This window comes from Felis catus, chromosome B1, assembly GCF_018350175.1.
Source record: "Felis catus isolate Fca126 chromosome B1, F.catus_Fca126_mat1.0, whole genome shotgun sequence".
NCBI lineage: Eukaryota > Metazoa > Chordata > Mammalia > Carnivora > Felidae > Felis > Felis catus.
This window is the reverse complement of record NC_058371.1, coordinates 147,724,745-147,746,374: the sequence shown is the minus strand read 5'-3', so window position 1 is coordinate 147,746,374 and position 21,630 is coordinate 147,724,745. Positions and strand designations below refer to the sequence as shown.

General features: G+C 41.0%; 1 protein-coding gene across 1 annotated transcript in view; it reads left to right on the top strand.

Moving 5' to 3' along the window:
* Positions 1-12,712: 12,712 nt before the first annotated feature.
* Positions 12,713-21,630, top strand: part of SLC4A4 (solute carrier family 4 member 4) — a 351,984-nt gene continuing 343,066 nt past the window's right edge. The window contains exon 1 of the mRNA XM_023253060.2: positions 12,713-12,839. The gene's annotated coding sequence lies outside the window, so the exon portion shown is untranslated. The remainder of the gene's footprint in view (positions 12,840-21,630) is intronic.

Sequence of the window (21,630 nt, the reverse complement as noted above, 5' to 3'; positions counted from 1 at the left end):
GTTAGGAAGACCAGGAGACTAGAACTGGCAAATGGACTCTCTAGAGGTGGCTTCTCCATGTGACTGCTCCAAGTGGCTTGGCTTAGAGCCAAGCAGGGCAGCTTTAGGACAATTGGATTTCTTACATAGCAGCTCAAGGCTCTAAGCATGACTTCTCCAGCAAACAAAGTGATAGCTACATCATCTTTTATGACCCAGCCTTGGAAGCTATACAGCTTCACCTCCACTATGTTCCATTGGTCAAGTAGTCCCAAACCCATCCAAGTTCAAGGAGCGGAGAATTAGATTCTACTTCTGTATAAGGGGAGTGGTAAGGTCACATTGGAGGAGAGGATATGGGAATGGGAGATGTTGGTCTCAGAAATATCTTTGGTAAATATAATCTGCTATGTGGCCAAAGAAAAAATAAGTACACAATTAGAAAATGTAAGTGTTCTGTGAAATGCTACCATTTTTGTGATGTTGGCTGTTTATTAAAATCAGAGGTCTACAAGTCCTCTCAAACCTACTATTTCAAAACAGTGTTCCGTCTTCCTTTCAAACTGAAACAGTGATTTCCATCTTCTCCAAACTTGGTCCTCATCAAATGTCTCCCTCATAGAAAACGGCACCATTTCCTAGCCAAAACTTGAGAGTCATCCTTGATTTTTCTGGTTCTTTCAACTCTTACATCTAATTGTCAACTCTGCTTAGTTCTCCCTTCAAAATGCCTCTCAAATTCATCCGCTTCCCTCAGTGCTCTTCTCCTAATACAAGCCATCAGCTGCTCTCAAATTCACTCTCCATTTAGCAGTAAGAGCGAACTTCCCAAGTCCTAAATTTGGTTATGTGATACCTTTGTTTAGAACTCTTCAGTAGCTTCTGATTGCTCTTATAATACACTGTTAATTTGTTCCTGGGAACTACAAAACCCTGCAAGACCTGTCTCCTGCGTTTTTCTCTAAACCTTCTCTCACACCACTCTCTCCTTTTCTCATTGTGCTCTACTCTGATGGGTCATTTGTTCTTCAACCTCCAAGAGTCTTTGAACCTGCTGTTTCCTCTACCTCGAATGCTTTCCCCACAGCTTTCTGCAGGACTGGCTCATTTAAAGTCACCTTCAAATGATGGGTATTGAGGAGGGCACCTTTTGGGATGAGCACTGGGTGTTGTATGGAAACCAATTTGTCAATAAATTTCATATATAAAAAGAAATAAAGTCACCTTCAAGTATTCTATCTTATTACTCTCTCCTTTTCATGTCACTTTCTAGAATAGAATGTGTTGTTCTGTATATTTGTTTCCTTGTTTATTGCCTCTCTTTGTAACTAGAATTTAAGCTCCCTAAAGGCCTTGTCTGTTTTTCTCACCCCTGTTTCTTCGGGACTTAGTTGGATCTTATGTATAACAGGCATTTCATTTTTTTGAATGAATACATGAAAGGCTGTTTAAAACAAAGAGAAACTGTAGATTTAAGTCTAAATTTCTCATGAAGATGTACCCATAGCTAAAGCCCATGATAGAACACAAAAGATGATTTTTACATTAATAACCACAGAAAAGTAAAAACTTACAAGTGTTTTTTGCTTCAATCTGACTTTCAAGTTAGATCTTTCTATATTTGAGGTTGTAATGGTCATTAACTAAACCTAAGCTTCATTTATTCATTCAGGTTTTAGTGAGAGTCTCCTACATGTATGGGACCACATTAGAGGAGGTGAAAAATATGAAGATGCATGATATAGTTCCTACTTTCACAGAGCCTACAATTTTGTGGGGGAATTGAGGAAAATACAGCAAAAGGCTCATTACACTGAGATGGTTTAAGTGACATGTCAGTGGTACAATCTAAGTGCTATCAGTGTGGAGGAGAAAGAGGTCTTCTGTGCTAAATGAATCAGAGAAGATAATATTGATTAGGTAGCATTTTAATTGGCCACTTAAAACTAAATAGGCTTTCCATAGATGGAGAAGGAAGTGGAAGAAAGAAAGGCAATCTTGGTAAAATAAATTGACATGAGCAAGTAACCAGGACCAAGAAAACCAAACGCATGCTTAGGAAATGGTGAGAGTCTGGGGTGTGTGAAGCATCAAGCTGTGTATGGGATCAGTAGCAAATACAGCTGATGGAAACCAGGTCACGAAAGGCCACTAACTCTAAGCTAAATAACTTGGACTTCATTCAATAGCTGATGAAGAACATTGAAAGTATTTTTTTCTTTTTTCTTTTGTTAAAGGAAGGCAGCAACATAATCAAAATAGTCTTCTTGCTTTGTGTGCAGTTTAATTTTTTTTTTTAATGTTTATTTTGAGAGCGAGAGGGAGTGCGAGCAGCGTGCGCACAAGCGGGGGAGGGGCAGAGAAGGAAGGAGACAGAAGCAGAAGTAGGCTCCAAGCTGTCACTGCAAAGCTCGCCCGATGTGGGGCTTGGACCCATGAACTGTGAGATCATGACCTGAGCAGAAATCAAGAGTCAGACACTCAAATGCCTGAGCCACTTAGGCACCCGCTTTGTGGGCAGTTTAGACTGAACATAGTGAGTGTGGGGTGGAAAGAGTGTGGAGGTAAGGACCCAAAACGTTTTCCTTAAGGACCAAGGACCATGTAGTTTCAACTTTTCCATGTATCTCCTAGGGGTAGATTGAGGAAGCATGGTATTGTGGAAAGAGCAGGGCCTGAACCCTAGTTTCAGGCTCCATAACTTTGGTACTTGTATGATCTGAGGTCAATCACTTGACATTTCTGAGCCTCTGTTTCCTTCGTTGTCAAATAAGAATAACTTTTATCCTTCATGAGGATCAGGAAGTTCTTGATGAACGGTAGCTATTACTAATTATTGAATGCAGCGTGGAATTTATTTGCTTACCATCTTTTAGAACTACACTGGACCACTTCCGTTTTCCTTGATGGGTGGTCTATGCTAAAGCAAGATTATGCAAGCAGTTTGTCAGGACAGCACCACTGTACCTAGTATGCAATACTTTCTTCAGTATTCTCTGAAAAATCACCTCCATCTACTTGATTACCCTGCTCTTGGTTCCAAATAGTAACTGCAGCATCAGCAGAAACCTTTGAATAGTCGTTTCTCTAAATGGAATGTCTTTTACTCTTGCCAGGATAGACAAAGTGTTAAATAAGTGCTCAATACTTATTGTATTTTAATTTAATCAAAGAAGCAGTAATAGCATTTGAGGGCCTCTGGCTGGAGCAGAGAGAGCTCTCTAGCACTCTTCCTTCTGCTTTGTTCCATTTGCCTCTTGTTCTTTCTTCCTTTTCAGGGTTTATTTATAATAGCCTGGATTAGGATGCCAGGCTATTGGTTCCAAGACATTACCAAACCTATGAAGAAAGGTGAGTACCAAGAAGTGATTGGGAGTTCGTTTCCCTGGATCAAAGTTGCCAAAGTGGCAAATTGAGAGGAAAAGACTGTAGCTTTCAGTAATACGAAAATCACCTCCTTTTTCCGGCTTCTGATTTACCATTACACATACTAACACGTGTTTTCTTTTTCTTTTTTAAATTTTTTTAATGTTTATTTATTTTTGAGAGAGAGAGAGAGAGAGAGCGAGAGACAAAGTGCAAGTGGGGAAGGGACAGAGAGTGAGAGGGAGACACAGAATCTGAAGCAGGCTCCAGGCTCTGAGCTGTCAGCACAGAGCTCATCGCGGGTCTCGAACCCACAAGACATGAGATCATGACCTGAGCCAAAGTCAAATGCTAAACTGACTGAGCCACCCAGGTGCCTCTGCTAACATGTATTTTCTGACAAATTTTTGCTACATACCATTTTTCGAGTTTAAGCAAGCGAAATTGCTGAGGGAAACTTGTTACCAGTTTCTGTGTAATTCTGGATGAAATGCTAGTTTTTGGTAAAGAGAGATAAAACTCTTTAAATTTTGCTCAGGCATGAAAACTGCTAGCACCAGGCCCAGGCCCTAAATACCAAAACAAACAAACAAACAAAACAAAACAAAAAACCAATAACAATACCAGACCATCAAGACAAAGATTTCCTTCCCCCACATATTTTAATATGAAAAATAAAAAGGTCAGAGAGGAAAAGTACAAGCAAATACCATGGTTTGTGGTTCATTGGAAGTTATTAATGGCCTTCGAACATATATGTTGCCTGTCTATTATGTGCCATTTAGGGATGACTGGAGACAGACATCATATATATGTAATTAAAGTTGAAAGAGAACACCGCTGACAATTTCATTCTCAATAGCTGTGATGAAAAAGTAGCCGTGTTAAAAAAGACAATAATACCACAGTGTAGTGTCTTCAGCTTCCGAGAATTCTGGTTTTGGAATAGCTGAGTTCTCAGAAATATATACAGGTGTTGATATTAGTGTATATGTGCTCTGTCAGGTTTGGTTGAAATTGGAGCAGTAAATGTAATTCAGGTGTCACTTTGTGTGGATTTGCTCAGCAATTAGGTAACTCTTTCAGATCAGATGTTTAAGTTCACAGAGAAAGACAAGCCCTCAACTCCAGACTTCTTCAAATTTTGAAGAAATGTGAAACAGTTGACATGTATGAAAAGGTAAGAGTTTTGGGATTCATATTGCCTTTTTTTGTTTTTTGATGTTGGCACTGATGCCACCAATAGGGTTATTATGAAGATTGAATGAATTCATTTATGTTAAGTAATTAGAATAGTCCCTGGAACATGGTAATGACTATATTGGCATTGGCTATTCTTTATTATTTTTTTAAGACTTTATTTATTTACTTATAAAATGTTTATTTATTTATTTATTTTGTGTGTGTGTGTGTGTGTGTGTGTGTGTGTGTGTGTGAGAGAGAGAGAGAGAGAGAGAGAGAACAGGGGAGGGTCAGAGAGAGGGAAACAGAGAATCCCAAGCAGAGCCCAGCACAGGGCTCGATCCCACAAACTGTGAGATCATGACCTGAGCTGAAATCAGGAGTCAGTCACTTAACTGACTGAGCCACTCAGGTGTCCCTTAAAGACTTTATTTTTTTTTTTTCAACGTTTATTTATTTTTGGGACAGAGAGAGACAGAGCATGAACGGGGGAGGGGCAGAGAGAGAGGGAGACACAGAATCGGAAACAGGCTCCAGGCTCTGGGCCATCAGCCCAGAGCCTGACGCGGGGCTTGAACTCACGGACCGCGAGATCGTGACCTGGCTGAAGTCGGACGCTTAACCGACTGCGCCACCCAGGCGCCCCAAAGACTTTATTTTTAAGTAATCTCTACAACCCAGTGTGGGGCTAGAACTTACAACCCTGAGATCAAGAGTTGCATGCTCTACCAATTTACAGCCCTGAGATCAAGGGTTGCATGCTCTACCAACTGAGCCAACCAGGTGCCCCGGCATTGGCTATTCCCTTCCTCCTCCACCACCTTCTCCTCGTCCTCCTCAATGTTTATTTATTTTTGAGAGAGACAGAATACAAGTGGGGGAGGGGCAGAGAAAGAGGGAGACATAAAATCTGAAGCAGGCTCCAGACTCTGAGCTGTCAGCACAGAGCCCTACACGGGGCTCAAACTCATGAACCGTGACTTCATGATCTGAGCCAAAGTTGGACGCTTAATCGACTGAGCCACCCAGGCACCCTAGCTATTCTTATTGTAAGTATTAATATTGTTAGTGGGCAGTCAATATTTTCATTGCCAGGTACCAGAAACTATCAATAGAGATGCTATTCCATATGAATTTTCATAAACAGAAGGGCAGTTCTGGAATTGTGTTGAAATAAGAGCACAGCAGTTACCAACTGGGTTTAGAAAGATGGCACCAAATCCAGATCCTACCACGCCCTTTTTTGTTCTGGCTAGAAACTTGTGTTCTATGCTGAGATTGTCCTCACTCAAAAGTAGCCTCAGTGACTACCTCATTTTTAAAAAATACAATATGATTAATCAACTGTAAACCACAAATTTAAATTAGGCAAAGAAGAAAACCTGCCAGGATATTAGCAGTCTTCTCTGAAAAAGGGTATTTCTCACTGCTGTTCCATCTGTATTTCTCTACAAGTTTTTAATAATGAAACTGTATTACTTTTATAATGGAAAAAAGCAACAGATTTTCTTTTTTTTATTATTTATTTTTTGAGAGACAGAGAGAGACAGAGCGGAAGCAGGGGAGAGGCAGAGAGAGAGGGAGGCACAGAATCTGAGGCAGGCTCCAGGCTCTGAGCTGTCAGCACAGAGCCCGACGCAGGGCTCAAACTCATAACTGTGAGATCATGATCTGAACTGAAGTCAGATGCTTAACTGACTAAGCCACCCAGAGGCCCCAACAGATTTTGAAAACTGTACAGCTATAATGAAAGGCACAGCAAGATGCCCAATAAAATGTTATTTTAGGATTTTTATACTGATTTTATTTGCCCAGGTGCAGGAAAAGCAGCAATATCCTTCTGAAGAACTTTTTGTCCCATGACACTGATTTGAAGAGACCAGGTGGGCCGGGAGCAAAGGCTATTCGCCTTGAACATCATCCAATAGCTATGAAGGGGCTCAGGCATCCCAGCCCTGCTATTGGTGTTGCTATAGCCACTGTCTCATAGTTTGTAAGAATATTAATCTCATTGTTTATAAGAAAGGTTTCTGTTTAATTACATACTTCTTTGTATGGAGAACTAGCTCTAAGATGTAAATGTCCTTATCTATGTATTTTACATTTAAATTTAAGTGAAAAAAAGAAACAATCTCTCCACATGGCTCAAAATTCCAAAAAGAACAAAGGATACAGTGAAAAGTCATCCTCCCTATGCCTACCCCATGATCACCTAATTTCCCTTCCCGGAGGCAAATAGTGTTTTTAGTCGCTTATGTATCCTTCTGAGACATTTTATGCACATGCAGATAAATACATAGATGAGTCTAAAAGTTATTGTTTAAGGAGAATGATGTCTTAAGGAATTTGTGGAATCTGGATTTACCTTAATAGAAGTGTTCTAGTTGACTAAGTCTCTCTAGTTTTAATGTTTCAAGAAGGGTTGATGCAACCAATCATTCTATAAGTAATTACGGAGTTCCTACTATGTGTAAGGCGTCTTGCCAGGTGTTTGTTGTATCAACTTGCCTTTAAAAACTTTCATATATAGGTATCTTGTCATTCAGATCTGTGTAGCTCTCCCTTGCCCTCTCATTGTGTTTTATTTTCCTGGAACTAGGGTGATTCTAAAGGTCTCACCAATTTCTCTGTGAACTGGGATGGTTGGCCTCCTTATTCAGAGCATTTGCTACTTCATAGCATTCTGCATTCCAAGGAAATTGAAATTATCTTGTTATTTCTTTGTTTATTTTTAAGCTCCATGAAGCAGGAATTTTGTCTCCTTATTCTAGGAATCCATTACCTAGAAGAGTCCTTGACACATAGTAGATTCTTACTATTTGTGGACTGAATGGATGATCCAGTTATGCTCCATGTTCTGTGTAGAAGTGAGCATCCTTTGGTCAGCAGTGAGAATGGAAAAGGATAAAGGGCAAAATGGCTCAGAATATTCCCCCCCTTAAGATGAGCGAAAAAGGAGCCAGATTTTAATATTCAGATTTTAATCTTGCAGCATTTTCTGTAAAGAAATCAGTCTGGCAAGTGTGCACTTGAAGCATCAGCTGTTTGGTTACCTGCAAGGAGACTGAGGTGCCGTGTTCTCCAGGATAGGTCTGGCCTGGGGAACAGACCAGTGGGACGAGAATGGTCATGGTCCAGTTTGATCCAATGGTGGGTTAATCTGTGGAAAACCTGTCCCCACATAATGTAACAGCTGTGTCCACGTGACTCAGTAAGAACAACTTTAGAGCAGCCTGCCATCTGGGCTTATTCATCCCCTAAGGAGGTGGGGAGGCCAGAGAGATACAAAGAAACAAGGCACCTTTCTATGCCTGGGAGATGGCTGATGTGGACACACACACATGCAGGTGTATACACACACGCACACACACACATACAGATTAGCAGAGTCCAAGGGCCCCAGGAGTCAGTTCTGGCAGAGAACTTTGATGTAATTCTTTATCTTACCTAAAATCAGACCAATCTTTTAAATCAGGGGGCATGGCTTTAGTAGCTTGATTTAAGTTTTCCTTTCCAAATAGAGATGCCTGTGTCCTATGTTATGCTGCTCATGGGAGAATTTCTGTAGGAGGAAAAGGCTGAAACTCTGGCCTAGGGTTATTAAGCAGAGCTTTCATAACAAATGTGTCAATGCCATTCCTGAAAGATTTGCATGTTTGTCTGTCACAAACATATTCTTCAAAATTTATTAGAGAAAAATATTCTGGTATCTTATTATTATTATTATTATTATTATTATTATTATTATTATTATTATTATCTCAAGCCCCTTGACTTTACTGCTGAGGGAACTTAGGCCCAGAAAGGTTGAACAACTTGGCTTACTTGACATTAACAGAGATAGACTCCTGTTTTCACAGGTTAGAACCTCTCCTAATATTTACTTTAAGTATGTGTTTTAAAAATGACAATTGGGGGTGCCTGCGTGGCTCAATCAGTTAAGCGTTTGACTTCGACTCAGGTCATGATCTCACGGTTTGTGGGTTCAAGTCCCATGACGAGCTCTGTGCTGACAGCTCAGAGCCTGGAGCCTGCTTCGAATTCTGTGTCTCCTTATCTCTCTCTGCCCCTCCCCCACTTTCTCTCTCTCTGTCTCTCTCAGAAATAAATAAACATTAAAAGAATTTAAAAATGATGGTAGGATAAGTTGAGAGCTTAGTAGTTTAAGCTATGAAGCAACTTATGACACATGTTTAACCAAAATATAATAAAATTATTTTCCCTAGCTCATGCCATGCAGACAGCTTGCAAAAACTGTGTTCACTTTTCTTTTCAAAACAAATCTAGGTTGGCTGAATTTATTCAGGAATTTGTCAGACTGAATACGAACTGTCTGGAGTGTAAATGAAACAAAAATGAGGGCTTTAAGTGATCTTTCTCTCTTTCTTTATATCTATCTCCAGTTTCATCCCAGACTAGTTCTAGGATGAGAAGGAAAAGTGATTTCCTCTTTCTTTACTCTTACATCATGAAGTGGTTGGCTAAACTGATTAGAGTGGCAACTTTGGTGATCATTCTATCGCAATATTGTTTAATAACAAAACAACTGCAACTCAAACAAACATTATCACAAAGAAAACTCCACTGTGCATAGCAAAATGTTTGTCCAACTGCTACCAGTGAGCCCCATATTTAAAAAGAACCTGATATTGAGAAGTATTTCTGATTATTCTTTGAAGTTTGTGGTAAGAGGATATAACATATACACCACCACCTTTTGTTTAGGTCCTCAAATGAAATGTGCATGGTTGTTATAATTTTGAATAACCACAGGATAAACATTCAGTGATATCTTTCACCTTCTTTTCCTTTTCTAATAAAACAGAATAATGAAAAGACTCCCAAATATAAGAGTTACATTTATGGGTTCTGCTGTTTTTGAACAAAGTGGCTTATAGGCAAAATTTGGTGATCTCCTTATTTTATGTAATGAGGAAACTTAAATAAAGAGCTCTTTAAGTACAAAAATGCAGAGGTCTTTATTCAGAAGTGTGACTTTTCGAAGTCACACAAAGATTGAGAAAATGCTTTATGGCAATAATCCTGTCTGCACGTCAGATATACACCCTACTTATTTTGAATAATTAACAAAGGGCCTATGGGTTGTATTATTTCACTACACACAACTTTCTTCTTTTAGAATCAGAGAGTGCCATGCTTTATACACCGCCAGGAATGGCAGGACTGCCTATTCAAAACCTTCATCTTCATTCGTGTTGGACCTTACGTGGTCAGGAGGTTTCATCACCAGCTGCCACTAGAGGGTGCTTGTCATTGAAACAAAGGTCCCTCCTCCCATCTTTCTGTTTCCTTTAGGTGCCTATTAGGACCTTGGCTGACTTGTAAGAAACTTGAATTGATAAGCTACGTAGGTGGGTATTCTAGAAGGTCATTTAGTACAAAGAGTTATTGATTAAAAAAAAAAATAAATCATTATCAGTAAAGATTACTTATACTGTTTTCCTAACTCCATTAATTTTTCTGTTCAGTCTTTGTCATCAAGCTGTGTGAACCCCAAGACAAAGAGAACAATACATCTTTCTTTGGGCTGATGGGAATCAAGGGATATAACTCAAATTTTAGGATAGGTGAAAAAAAGATCTCAGGATTCATTGTCCTCACCCAGAATTGCAGTAGCAAAGGTGACCACATGCAGAGTTAACAAGAGAAGTTAATCAATGACCTTTCAAAGGAAAAACACATATATCTCAATTACTGGAAAATGATCAATAGGAAAGGAAATGGAACATGCTCTTTTAATTGTGGGATAGCAAACATCAAGTAATGAGAATGATAACAGAGGTTGTTGGCTCTTTGCTAAAGACAACTCTTTTTCTCATTAATTTAAGGCACACACAAAACCTCACTTCACAGTGCTCTGATTCCCTCCCTGCCTCCCACCCCACGCAGCAATTTTATACTCCTTTCAGGGTAAAATTGTGCGAATCTCAATGGTGAAATGCTTCCAGGGTTTATCTATTTGGTTTGTGTGAAGGACAGTTTGATACATTTCACAGCAGAATATTGGAGAACGTTAAGTTTCTTGCACTTTTCCTTTCCCAAACAGTCACCAACGCTGACCATTCATGGCCGGTTCACGATTATAATGAGAAATTGCCAGCTATGTTGAAATACATAATCCACAGTGTGAAAAACTGCTGAACAGCAGTGTCAAATTCTTAATACAAAAGTGGCTTCCCTTTTGCCTGTGAGCTTACTTTGGGGTTGCTGATTCTTGCTAACTGTGTGCTCAGGGACTGAAAGTTAATTTTAACGTTAGTCTAAAAACAAAATATAAGTACGTAGGCAAAGGTTTTACAGCTAATTTTTGTTGTTGTTGTTGTTGTTGTTGTTGTTGTTGTTGTTGTCAATCTCCTGTTGCGAATTTCCCATGTCACTGAGGCGGGTTATGTAGAATGTGTGCACATATATGTGAGCCAGATGTAATAACAGCTGGACCCATGACATTAGTACATTTTAATTTCGGTCAGTAGGCAGCTTTGGGTGCTTTCTGAGCATCGATTAAGGATTTTAAATATATCTGCTTTTTCTTTTCTTTTCTTTTTTAAAAAAATAACCTGCTTCCTAAACACTGGTGAGGTACAATGGATCTCTTCCAGTTTTAAATACTAGAAAAAAAAGCTTCTGTCCCTAAGTTATTTTCCTCCAGAATATTTTTTTCTGGAGGTCTTATTAGTTACGCTTAGTATTGAAGAAAGATTTGGAACCAGGAGCGGGCAGTCTGTATGTGAAATTACTTTTCTTGGGTTTTATGTATTTTGGCTGTTACTGTCAAAAACCGCAGTTTGGTCAGTGACTTCCACACATATATTATATATTGATATGTATTAATAGGAAATGTATATACACTTGCATCATTTACCATGTGGCTCAAATCCATTTGGTGGCTGTTCTCTAGCAGTACCCACAACATTAGATGGTGTCTGTGCTGACGGTCTGTTATATCTTAATGGTTTACTTAACTGATCACAATGGGACTGGGTCATTGATACATTACTAGTATTATTTGCTTGGCAAAGCGTATTTAAACGTTATTAATTAGCCTTAGGAACAGAGTGAATACAAATAATAACTTTGTACGCGCAAGAAAACTCCCTCGGATGGCTAAAGATGTTCCTCAAAGTGCCCGAGGAAGGCAGGTTATTGCCTTCAGGACAAGGTCGAGAACCGTGCTTCCCCGGACATCCTTTACTGAAGGTGAACGAGGACTGGGTTCTGGTAGCACTCTCTTCGACCTACACGCCTCAAGTTTTATAAAGTAGCCTCGAGAGTGATCTGGAAACGCGAGCGCCTTCAGTTCTGCCTGAGAGAACAGGCTCTCCCCAGCAGGGAACGGTGGTGAATAGGACAAAAAGCTGGACCGAGCAGCTAGCTCAGGGCGTGAGAGACAAGGAACCAGGGAGGGCGAAGGCAGCCGGCCGGGAGCCGGGTCGTCGGCCAGTTCTAGGCGGGCGCGGCGCGCAGAGCCGGAGCCCCCGGCGGAGGCGGTGCGGCCCCAGGCCCCTCCCCGCCGCCGCGGATGCCCGGGCGGCTGACGCCGAGCGGCGGCCCCGAACGGTGGGGGCCGGGCGGCGCGAGCGAGGGCAGGGCAGGGGGCCGGCCGAGGCCACTCGCGGCTTTAAATATGGATCGCGGGCTCACGCTCGTGGCACAGCCTCCGCCGCGGCCGCCTTTCCCGGTTCCCCGTCCCCCAGCTCGCTCCCGGGGGTGCCCGGGCCGGTCACCGCTGCTGCAGTGTTAGTTACTGGCAAAAACATCGGAGATCCCCATAAATATGCAGAAGCTGCAGAAGGCAAAGTAGAGTAGACGCCCGCGCTCACACACACTCGCTCGTCCCGCACCACGCGGGCCGTGTAGACATCCCCCCCCCACCCCCCGCCCGCCCGCGCCACCTTCTCCCCCTTCCTCGTGGGCCGTTCGGGTTCCAGTCCTGCCTGCTCCGAGGACCCTCCCGCCCCAGCGCCCTCGCCCCGTCCTCGCCTCCCTCCGCCCCGGAGCGCGCACCCACCCAGGCGGCAAAGTTGTGACTACTTGGGCGCGGGTGGCTCGCGCCCCGCTCGATCCGCGCCGCGAACCGGCAACTTCCCGCGGCTCGGCCCCGCCGCGCCCCGGGCCCGCGCCTGCGGGGATCCCGCGGGGCCCCCAGCCTCCGGTCCCGGCGGCGCGCCGGGCAGCGCTTCGGTGGCGGCGGCGGCTGTGGTGGCAGCGAAGGCGGCGGCGGCGGCGGCGGCCGCTGCAGCCCCACACTCCGCCGCCAACCTGGAGGAGCGACGGAAGGCGGACCCCAGGAGGTGAGCGCCCGGCCGGGGCAGCGGCGGGGAGGGTCGGCCGATCCCCCGCCTCGCGGCGCAGGCGGCGGCGGCGGCGGCGGCGGCGGCAGCGGGCGCAGGGGCGGCGGGCCCAGGGGCCGGTCCCGGAGGGCGCGCGGGCGGCCTCGGCGCACTCGGGGGGAGGGAGAAAGAGGTCAGTTGCGGGCCGGGCATCCCCTGGGCTGGGCGCCCGCGGAGTATGGAGGCTGCTTCCGCGGCAAAGTACTTTTTTTGTGTGTTTGTTGTTTCCTTCTTAGCGTTTAGAGGAGCACTTTGAGAAGTCCTGTATCTCCCCCAGTATAGAGCCCCCTGCGCGTAGCCAGGCGTTGTTGCCCGGACTGTGGGGCCAGCGTACGCGGCGGGCTGGGCTCCGGCGCAGTGACACGTGTGTTCCTGTGAGCTTGGGTGGTCCCAGTGTGGCCGGGCACCTGCTGGAGGGGGAAACGTCCCCAAACCCACCAATGGGGGAGTCTTGGGGGGGACTCTTGGTACCCCACTTGACTGCCCGCTCCGGGACGGAGCGTGCACATCTCTCCCTGGCACACCGAAAGCGGGGGGTGAGTCAGGCAGATTCTCTGCAAGTGGCACACACACAATTATTTGCAATGGATTTGGAAAGGGGAGGCCGAGGTTAAACTGGGATTTCTCTTGGCCGGCGACAGTGGAGCTCTTCCTCAGGTACTGGGCAGCATGTGCGTCTTGGCAAGGAGGGGTGATTTCTTTTTTCTTAAGTGCATTTTACCCAGCCTTTGCCAGTCCGTTAATAACAGTCACCAGAGAAAGGCAGGAGTTGGGAACTACATTCAGCAAACTGCAGCAAGCACCACAAGTTCTTAAAGGAAACAAAACAACAACAACAACAACAACAACAACAACAACAACAGCAGCAAGAAAACCAAACAAAAACCACAACAAGCCCTGACCTTGACTTAAAAGATGGAGAAGGAAGCCATTCTGCCTCTGTTCTACCATCGTAAAGCATTCCCCCCCCCCCCCCAGTTCCTTGTAAAACTTCTGTTTTTTCCATCCTTCATTCCTTCTCAAGGCCTTATCTTCTCAGCATGATTACCCGCAGCAAGCTCTCTTCAGTCTTGGCAATGAAGAACAGTTAACCGCTTTGGTCTTCCCTCATCACTGCCTTTCCCATTTCACTTCAGTGTTGGGGAAAGTTGCTCCTAATGGGAAATCATGAACACTGGGCTGTACTAAACACACATTGTCTTAAATCCTGGAACAGTTCCTTTCCTGAGAGACACTGCATTGTGCAGTATTTCTCTTTTATTCTTGTATCTGGGACTTGGACTTAGAATACTACCTGAACTAAAGTGAACATTGCCCACTAGGGTTTTTTTTTTTTTTTTTTTTTCATTTTGATTTGAATGGTTTCTTCCGAGCATTTAAACCAGTGTGCAGTAGTGCCTTATAACTAATGTAATGTCTTTTGAAAAGGTTTCTAAGAAGTCTCCTTGTATCTATCACATTAGCATTTAAATAATTTTCAATATCATTATGGAACTTAGATTGAGGTTATTAGCATAACTTCATTCAGAGGAAGCAGTTCTGCTTATTTGTCTATAGTTTTAATAACTGAGAAAAAACTTTTACTTTCATTTTAAAGTTAAATACAGTGATAGGATTCTGTTCTCTTTATATGAAATCTGGAAATTGAATTGTTTTAACTTTATCTCAGAATATCTAAGATAACACAAAAACTCCCACATAAATGGATAGAAAGAGGAAGGTAGTATTCTTACGAACAGTTGAGATACAGGACATTTGTAAGAATGGGGGTGAGAGGGATAAGATTGGATGTTTGGATAGTTTCAGGCATATCTACCTTTAAGAAAAAAGAAAACTAAAAAAACCCCTCCCCCAGCATTTTCTATGAGTGTTTTCTTTCTATATCATTTAATGTTTTGAGGTCATTCTGGAGACTTACTAACATATATAAGGCACCTTAGCCAATGAGATTGACAGAATATACTAAGTTTATAATGATGTATCTCTTTTAGTTCATTTTCTCAACAGAAAATAACTTTAAATGTTTGTTAGTGTTACTATTCTAGTTTTTTAAATGATTAGAATAAATTTGGAGTTTACAGTAATGTGTAAAAAGAATACAGGGAATCATTTAGAGAAAAAAATATGATAGAAATCGGGTAAACTTGGGGACAACTGCCAGGATGGTCTGGTGGTAATTTCATTTTTCACTGAGCTCTGGCAAGTGCAATTTTGAGGTTCTGATCCTTTGTTCTGATAATAAGAAAGATAGTCTGGCCGTAGCTTGCATAGTAAAGAAAAACACAACACTTAAGGAAAGGAAATACACATTAGCTGGTGAATCATGTAGATAATCATGTTTCTTTGCTTGCCTCTGAGGGCGCTGCAGTCCATAAGGACTCCTATTGTTAGGGGAGAGCGTCCTGAGAGAATTCACTGCTCCTTAAGTGAGTGTGGCAATAGACAACATCCGCTTGTTTCTTGGAGTTTCATTGTGTTCACTTTTAATAATATGCATAAAATCTGTGACGGGGTTGATAACAAGACTGGGAATGGAAAGAACCAACTGAGAAGAGAAGGATATAATGATGTGAAAGTTTCTAAGTACTTTTTCCTTGATTGCTAAGTGGAAAGAATCAGGGTACCTGATTTGACGGGACAAAGGAAGCTCTGAGGAGAACATATATCTCAGTTCTCACTGTTGATGCAATTTCTGAGGCCAACGTATGATTTAGGAAATTTATCTGTTTTGGGGAAGTTATTTAGCACAATGGATAGTATAGTGTAGGAACATCCAGGAAGTTAGTAAGTCTTTACAAAACTAGGTCTTGCTACTTTCAGGATTTTTTTTTTTTTTCATAATGCAGGAATTTTAAGGGAAGGGAAAAATAATGTTTCTTTCATATAAGGTCAGGGGTTGTATTCCAAATGTATTTTGCTTCTCCTGGTATCTCCATATTTAATATGTTTGTGTCACAGAATAGAAAATATGCTACTGTCCTTCTAACATAACAAGGATATTTTATATCCCTGTGGTGCCTGCCTTAGTTATTTTTCCAGTAGTGGAGGTGGGTTTTCCTAACCTTCCCTTTTCCTCATTTATTTTGTCTTATGTACATTTACACACACACACACACACACACACACACACACACACACACACACACACACAAATACTACTCATTTGTAGAGGTGGATGATTTTATTTTACCTAAACCCATATTTATGACTGTCATAATGACTTTGTGGCAATGACTTTGTACATGGCTCTAGTCTCAGCAGTACAATGGCATTTTAAACAAGGCATCAAAAGGTCAGGTGACCAGGAATGGAGATGGATTCATTTACCTGCTGTGGTAAAGGAGAAATAAAACTTTTTTCCTGGTCTTTTCATGATGTTCACAATTTTATTCCTTAATGATAAAGTCTTACTTGCCTTTGAATCAAGCCATATATGTATATAGGTATATGTGTATATTCAATATATACCTATATATATTCAATATATACATCCAATATATATCTGTATATATGTATATGTTCAATCTATATCTATATATCTATATATTCAAAAAAAGATAGAGGTAGAAATAGTCATGGTGAAACCATGTATATCTGCAGTTGTTTTCATGAGCCAAAACATCATCTTATTATTCTTCCCTGCAAATTAAATAGATGAAAGGAATTATTATGCTCATTGAAAAAACAAGGAAATTACACTCTGTATGCTTTTCATTCATTCTTTCTTTTTTTTTTTTGTATGCTCTTCTTAACCTAAGTGGAAAATTATTGGTGGAGTGGGGATGAACCTTTTCTCTTTGAATTAGCGATACCTATGTATTGAATGACTGTCATCAAATGAATGAATGTTGTTTTAGTCACAGCTGAAGATACTAAAGCAGAGAAATGTTTATCCTGGTTTGAAGGGATGGTTCCAGTCCCTGTTAGTGATTCCGCTCCTCAGCAGTGCCCATTTGCCTCAACTTCATCTCCTCTCCATTGGTTCCAGGGGGCATTTCACTGGTGAAGAGGGTTCAGTTTGCGTGTAGCAATTTGAACTCCGGTTTTTAAGAGCTAACTTCTGTTTTTCGTGGAGAGTGCATAAAGAAAGAAGTTACATGAAATTAAGATGCTAAAGGAAATAACCACAAACAGATATTTTTTTTTATCTTGTGGATTATTGTGTACAAAAAGGCTATCCTTGAATTTTTGTATTGGAAAAAATACGTAAATAAAACTTGTAGTAGTATATTTTGGGGGGATTTAAAAAATCAAGATTAATAAAAATACAAAATGAGAAAGGAACATATTTTCTTTTTAAAAAAATTGTTTTTAATGTTTAAGAGAGAGAGAGAGAGAGAGCAGGGGAGGGGCAGAGAGAGCGGGAGAGACACAGAACTCAAGTGGGCTTCAGGCTCTGTGTTGTCAGCACAGAGCCCGACGTCGGGCTTAACTCACGAACTGTGAGATCATGACCTGAGCTGAAGTCGGACACTTAACCGACTGAGCCACCCAGGTGCCCCAGAATATATTGTCTTTAAAACTGATATTATGTTCTATGAGTGAGACAACCAAAAAAGTTCTTCATAATATCTTGTATAAGAAGTCATTGGTTTCTTTTCTTTTACTGGAAGTATATTTATTGATTGATAATGTCCATTATAATATTTGCAAATAAGTAAACTTGTGGGACCTGGACTTCTGTGTTAGTTAATTCTAGCTTTGGCCTGGAGACTAGTGTTCACTGATGAGGTCCAGTACTAGCTTCATCTATTTGGAACTCCTATAGTTGGCATATTCTTCAGCAAAAAAGCTCCAAGCAAGCAAAATAAAGGGTTAAAAAAAAAAAAGACATATATTGAAGAAGATTCACTTTACTCATAGGAGATCTCTCAGAATCTGTTTACTTTGAATTCATGTATAGTTCTAACATGACTGATTATAGCATTTCTAATCCCATAGCAAACACTGAATTACAAATTAGAAGATAGGAATGGTCTGATACCGGCAGCTACATGGATAACATTGAAAAGTGCCAGGGGACAGCTTGGGAGTAAAGGAAGAGACAGACCAAATACTAAAAGCAGATGTAAGAATTATAGCAAACACAGTGGTTAAGGGCTAGTTAGGTGTACGATCCCCATCTGTCTATCTGTCTATCTATCTGAAGATTTTATGGAAATATAAAATGTATAAAGTATGCATGTCATTGAGATATAAGTAAACAGCTTGGTCATTTACCTAAGTGAACACACCAAGACCAAGATATAGAACACTGTTAGCAGCCAGGAGCCCCCTTTTCCTCCCCCAAGCCATTATTTCCCCACAAAGATAACTTCTCTCCTGACTTCTGAGATTATACGCTATTTTTATCTATTATTGAACTTTCTACCAGAATGTATGTTGCGTAACTTTGTGTCTGACTTCTTTTGCTCAGCATTATGGTTGTGAGATTCATTCATGTTTTGTGTGTAGCTGCAGTTCATTTAGTCTCATTGTTCTGCAGTGTTCTGCATTATGAGAATGCCACAATTTAGTTACCATTTTGCCCTTGATGGATATTTGGATTGTTTCTTGTTTTTGGCTATAACACATACTGCTGCTATGAACATTCTCACATATGTCTTTTGGTAAACATGTGGGAATAATAGATTGTGCCTTCCTTCAGAAGTGGCACCAGTTTATACTCCTACTGGCATCTTGTGATTGTTTCGGCATCCTTACAAACCGCTGGTATTATCTCTTTTATTTTAATCATTTAGGTGGATGTAAAGTTGTATCACATTGTGGTTTTAATTTGCATTTCCCAAGTATCTTTTGTTCCTTGTTCCTTTTCGTATGTTTATTGGCTATAGTCTTTTATGTAAAACTTGTGCAGGTTTATTGCTCATGGAGTTTTTGTCCAGTATGTTATCCTAAGTAAGAGAGATTTTAATACCTGGGAAGTAAACTTCTTTTATTTGGTTTAGAAAACTCAGATAACCATGCACACACTTATTCACCAGTGTTTCCATATAATAAAATAAATGTGTGAAGATATTAACAATACTTTGAACTTGTAAATGTCGTAGTCTGGATCTGTGAAACCCTGTCCTTAAAAAAAACAACAACCAAAAAACACAACTTTAACACAGTGCTCATCAACATGCAGAACTTGTCTTCAATGCTTAACATAAATATTGCCCAATGACCAATAGAGATATGCACTTGGAAGATACGGGCTAGAGACCCAGCTCTCTTACTTGCTAGTTATTTGATTTTGGAATTTGAAAAAATTATCTTTCTTTTTTCATTATTGAAATGATTGTAAAACCTAGCTCACAGAGGTGTTATGAGGGACAAATGAAGTGACCATTATGGAACCTTGCTCAGAACTGTAAAGGGCTATACATATGTTAGTTATTATTGTTGTTGTTCTGTTCTACAACATTCCTTATTCTTGAGTTGAATTGTGCCAGCGCTGAGAACAGTTCCTGACATCTTAATAAATATTTGTTGGCTGAGTGAATGAACAACACTTTTAAGTATCTTTCTTGAGCTGTTCTTCCGAGTGATCCAAACTCAAGAAACATTTTTTCTCTAGGACTTTTATTTTTTATTGCTAAAGCTGAATTGGGAAAAGGGTTTATTAAATATCAACTTGAAAAATTGAGTCTAATAGCTAGCAGTTTGAGATCACCCGTTTCACTGCATCACTCATATCAACTTTATGTCCCCAAGTAACACACACAGCACCTGGAGAACCCTTGAAAATGATTATGGTGCTCTTCACCCCATGGGTGATCCCCAAAAGCTTACACACGGAATATTTTTAGCTTCTGTAATTAGAATCCTAGCCAACAAATTTCCAGATTTAAAATATTGTCATGGCGTCTCCAGTGCTGATACCTTGGAAACCATATTTCATGAAAAACTGAATGTTTAAAGATGAATAATAGCTAAAAACTGGAGCTTGTGGAGAGGCTTTCCAGCTTAATATGGACAAGGCATTTCTCACATATGTCGATTATAATATCAAAAGCAAACTTGCAGCCTATACCTGGTAAACATTTGTGGTAAAGCAACAATTCTTAATTCTTTGAAAGGTCTGATTCTCAAGTACTGTTTGACTGTAACTTCTGTTTTCTTCATCTGAAAAGAGGGTTAGGCCAAATATTTATTTCTAAATTACATAGAATTAAACTTTGTATAGCTTTTGTTTTCAAGAATTATAAGGTAAGTAATAGTATGTATCCCCTTGCAAAATCAGGCTTACAGCAGAAGGAATTTGGATGTTGATGTGGAAATTTAATTAGATTTTCTAACCCAAAGACTGATTTTCTTTTATTTTTTATTGTAGTTGAGTTTTTGTTGTTTTTCTTTTGAGAGCTGGTGGTGGTCTTGATTGGTTGGCTCTTATCACTGAAGTGTATCTGTTTTGTGGCACTCAGAGTACTGAGTACGTAACATACTCCTTCAGAATAACGCAAGTCGGTCTGCATTTTTGAGGACGTTTACATTTCAGGCAGCATCCCTCATATGTGCTTGACCCGAATGTGGTTGCTTTCGGGTGATTTAGTGGAAAATGGAATCATCTGGTGTAGTAGACACCTTTTGTTTTCTGTTACAGACATAATGCTATGGAAATTGAAATAAATACTATGGGTAATTATGGTGAGCCTTGTGAAACTACTGTTTTAAAAATAGTGGATTTCAGAAAACATCTTCTGTTTTGGGTGATTTCACTCCTGTGAGAAGTTAAACTGGGTCGTTATAAAACAAAAGCATCCAGGCATGTCTGTGTTAAATGCTGGAAGCAAGGCTCCTCCCTTTGGTGTCTCCTCGGCACATGAGACTTTTAAAAAGCCTTGGTGCTAGGCCTGGACTTAGGGAAGAACAACTATTTAAGGAATAGGATCATGACAATAATATCTAAACTTCTATCCCATGGGCATGGGGTTAGCTCTTCCATTTCTCATGCTCTTCAGCTTGGAAATCTGTTATCTTTATGGCCCGTTGGGAATATTTATAATGTCTTTAATACAAACCAGGTTTTTGTACCTTCTACCCTTGAACGATCATGAATGAAGTTCTGGAAGCCTTATTTGGTGAAACATGTTTGTTTGGAGGGAGGACTCAGTGAGATCATCGGTGAGACTGGAGGTTGAGTGGACCTTGAGTGTTGATGGCTGCACTCCTGAGACCCTCCCCGTGTGTGCTGCATGTTGACTGCAGCTGCGGCAAGACCTCACAGTAGAGCTGCTTCAGAAATTCCTTCATTCCTTTGACCTCGAGAGACTAGGTCTTTCGGAATGCGTGATGAGCACTCATGATGTTAGCAGAGTAGGGCCTCATGGTAGGAGATTGCTGAAGTACTGATTACAATCGCCTTCAGAAAATTGCTGAGCGTTAACACATTAAGCAGAAGCACACAGCTCACACGTTTGCACTTTTTACAAGTTGGGCTCCTTTGCCAGGGAAAAGAAAGAAGGCAGATAGGAAATGTCTTAAAAGATTTAGATAAATGGGATCAGATAATTTCCCTTGAAAAATACGTTAAGAAATGAAACAAAACACTCATCCAAAAACATCAGAAGAAAATACGGTTCAGGCACTCACACGTTTTTACTGCCAAAACTCTAGGCAGTGAAGTCTACATTTTAACCAATCACTTTATTGCTTATTGTTCTGCACTGCCCTTTGTTTCACTGGTGTGCATGTGGTCCTACACTGTATGCTTCCTCACTCTGCGAACTGGGTCAGAATATCTTTTGTGGTCCTCACAGGGGCTAGC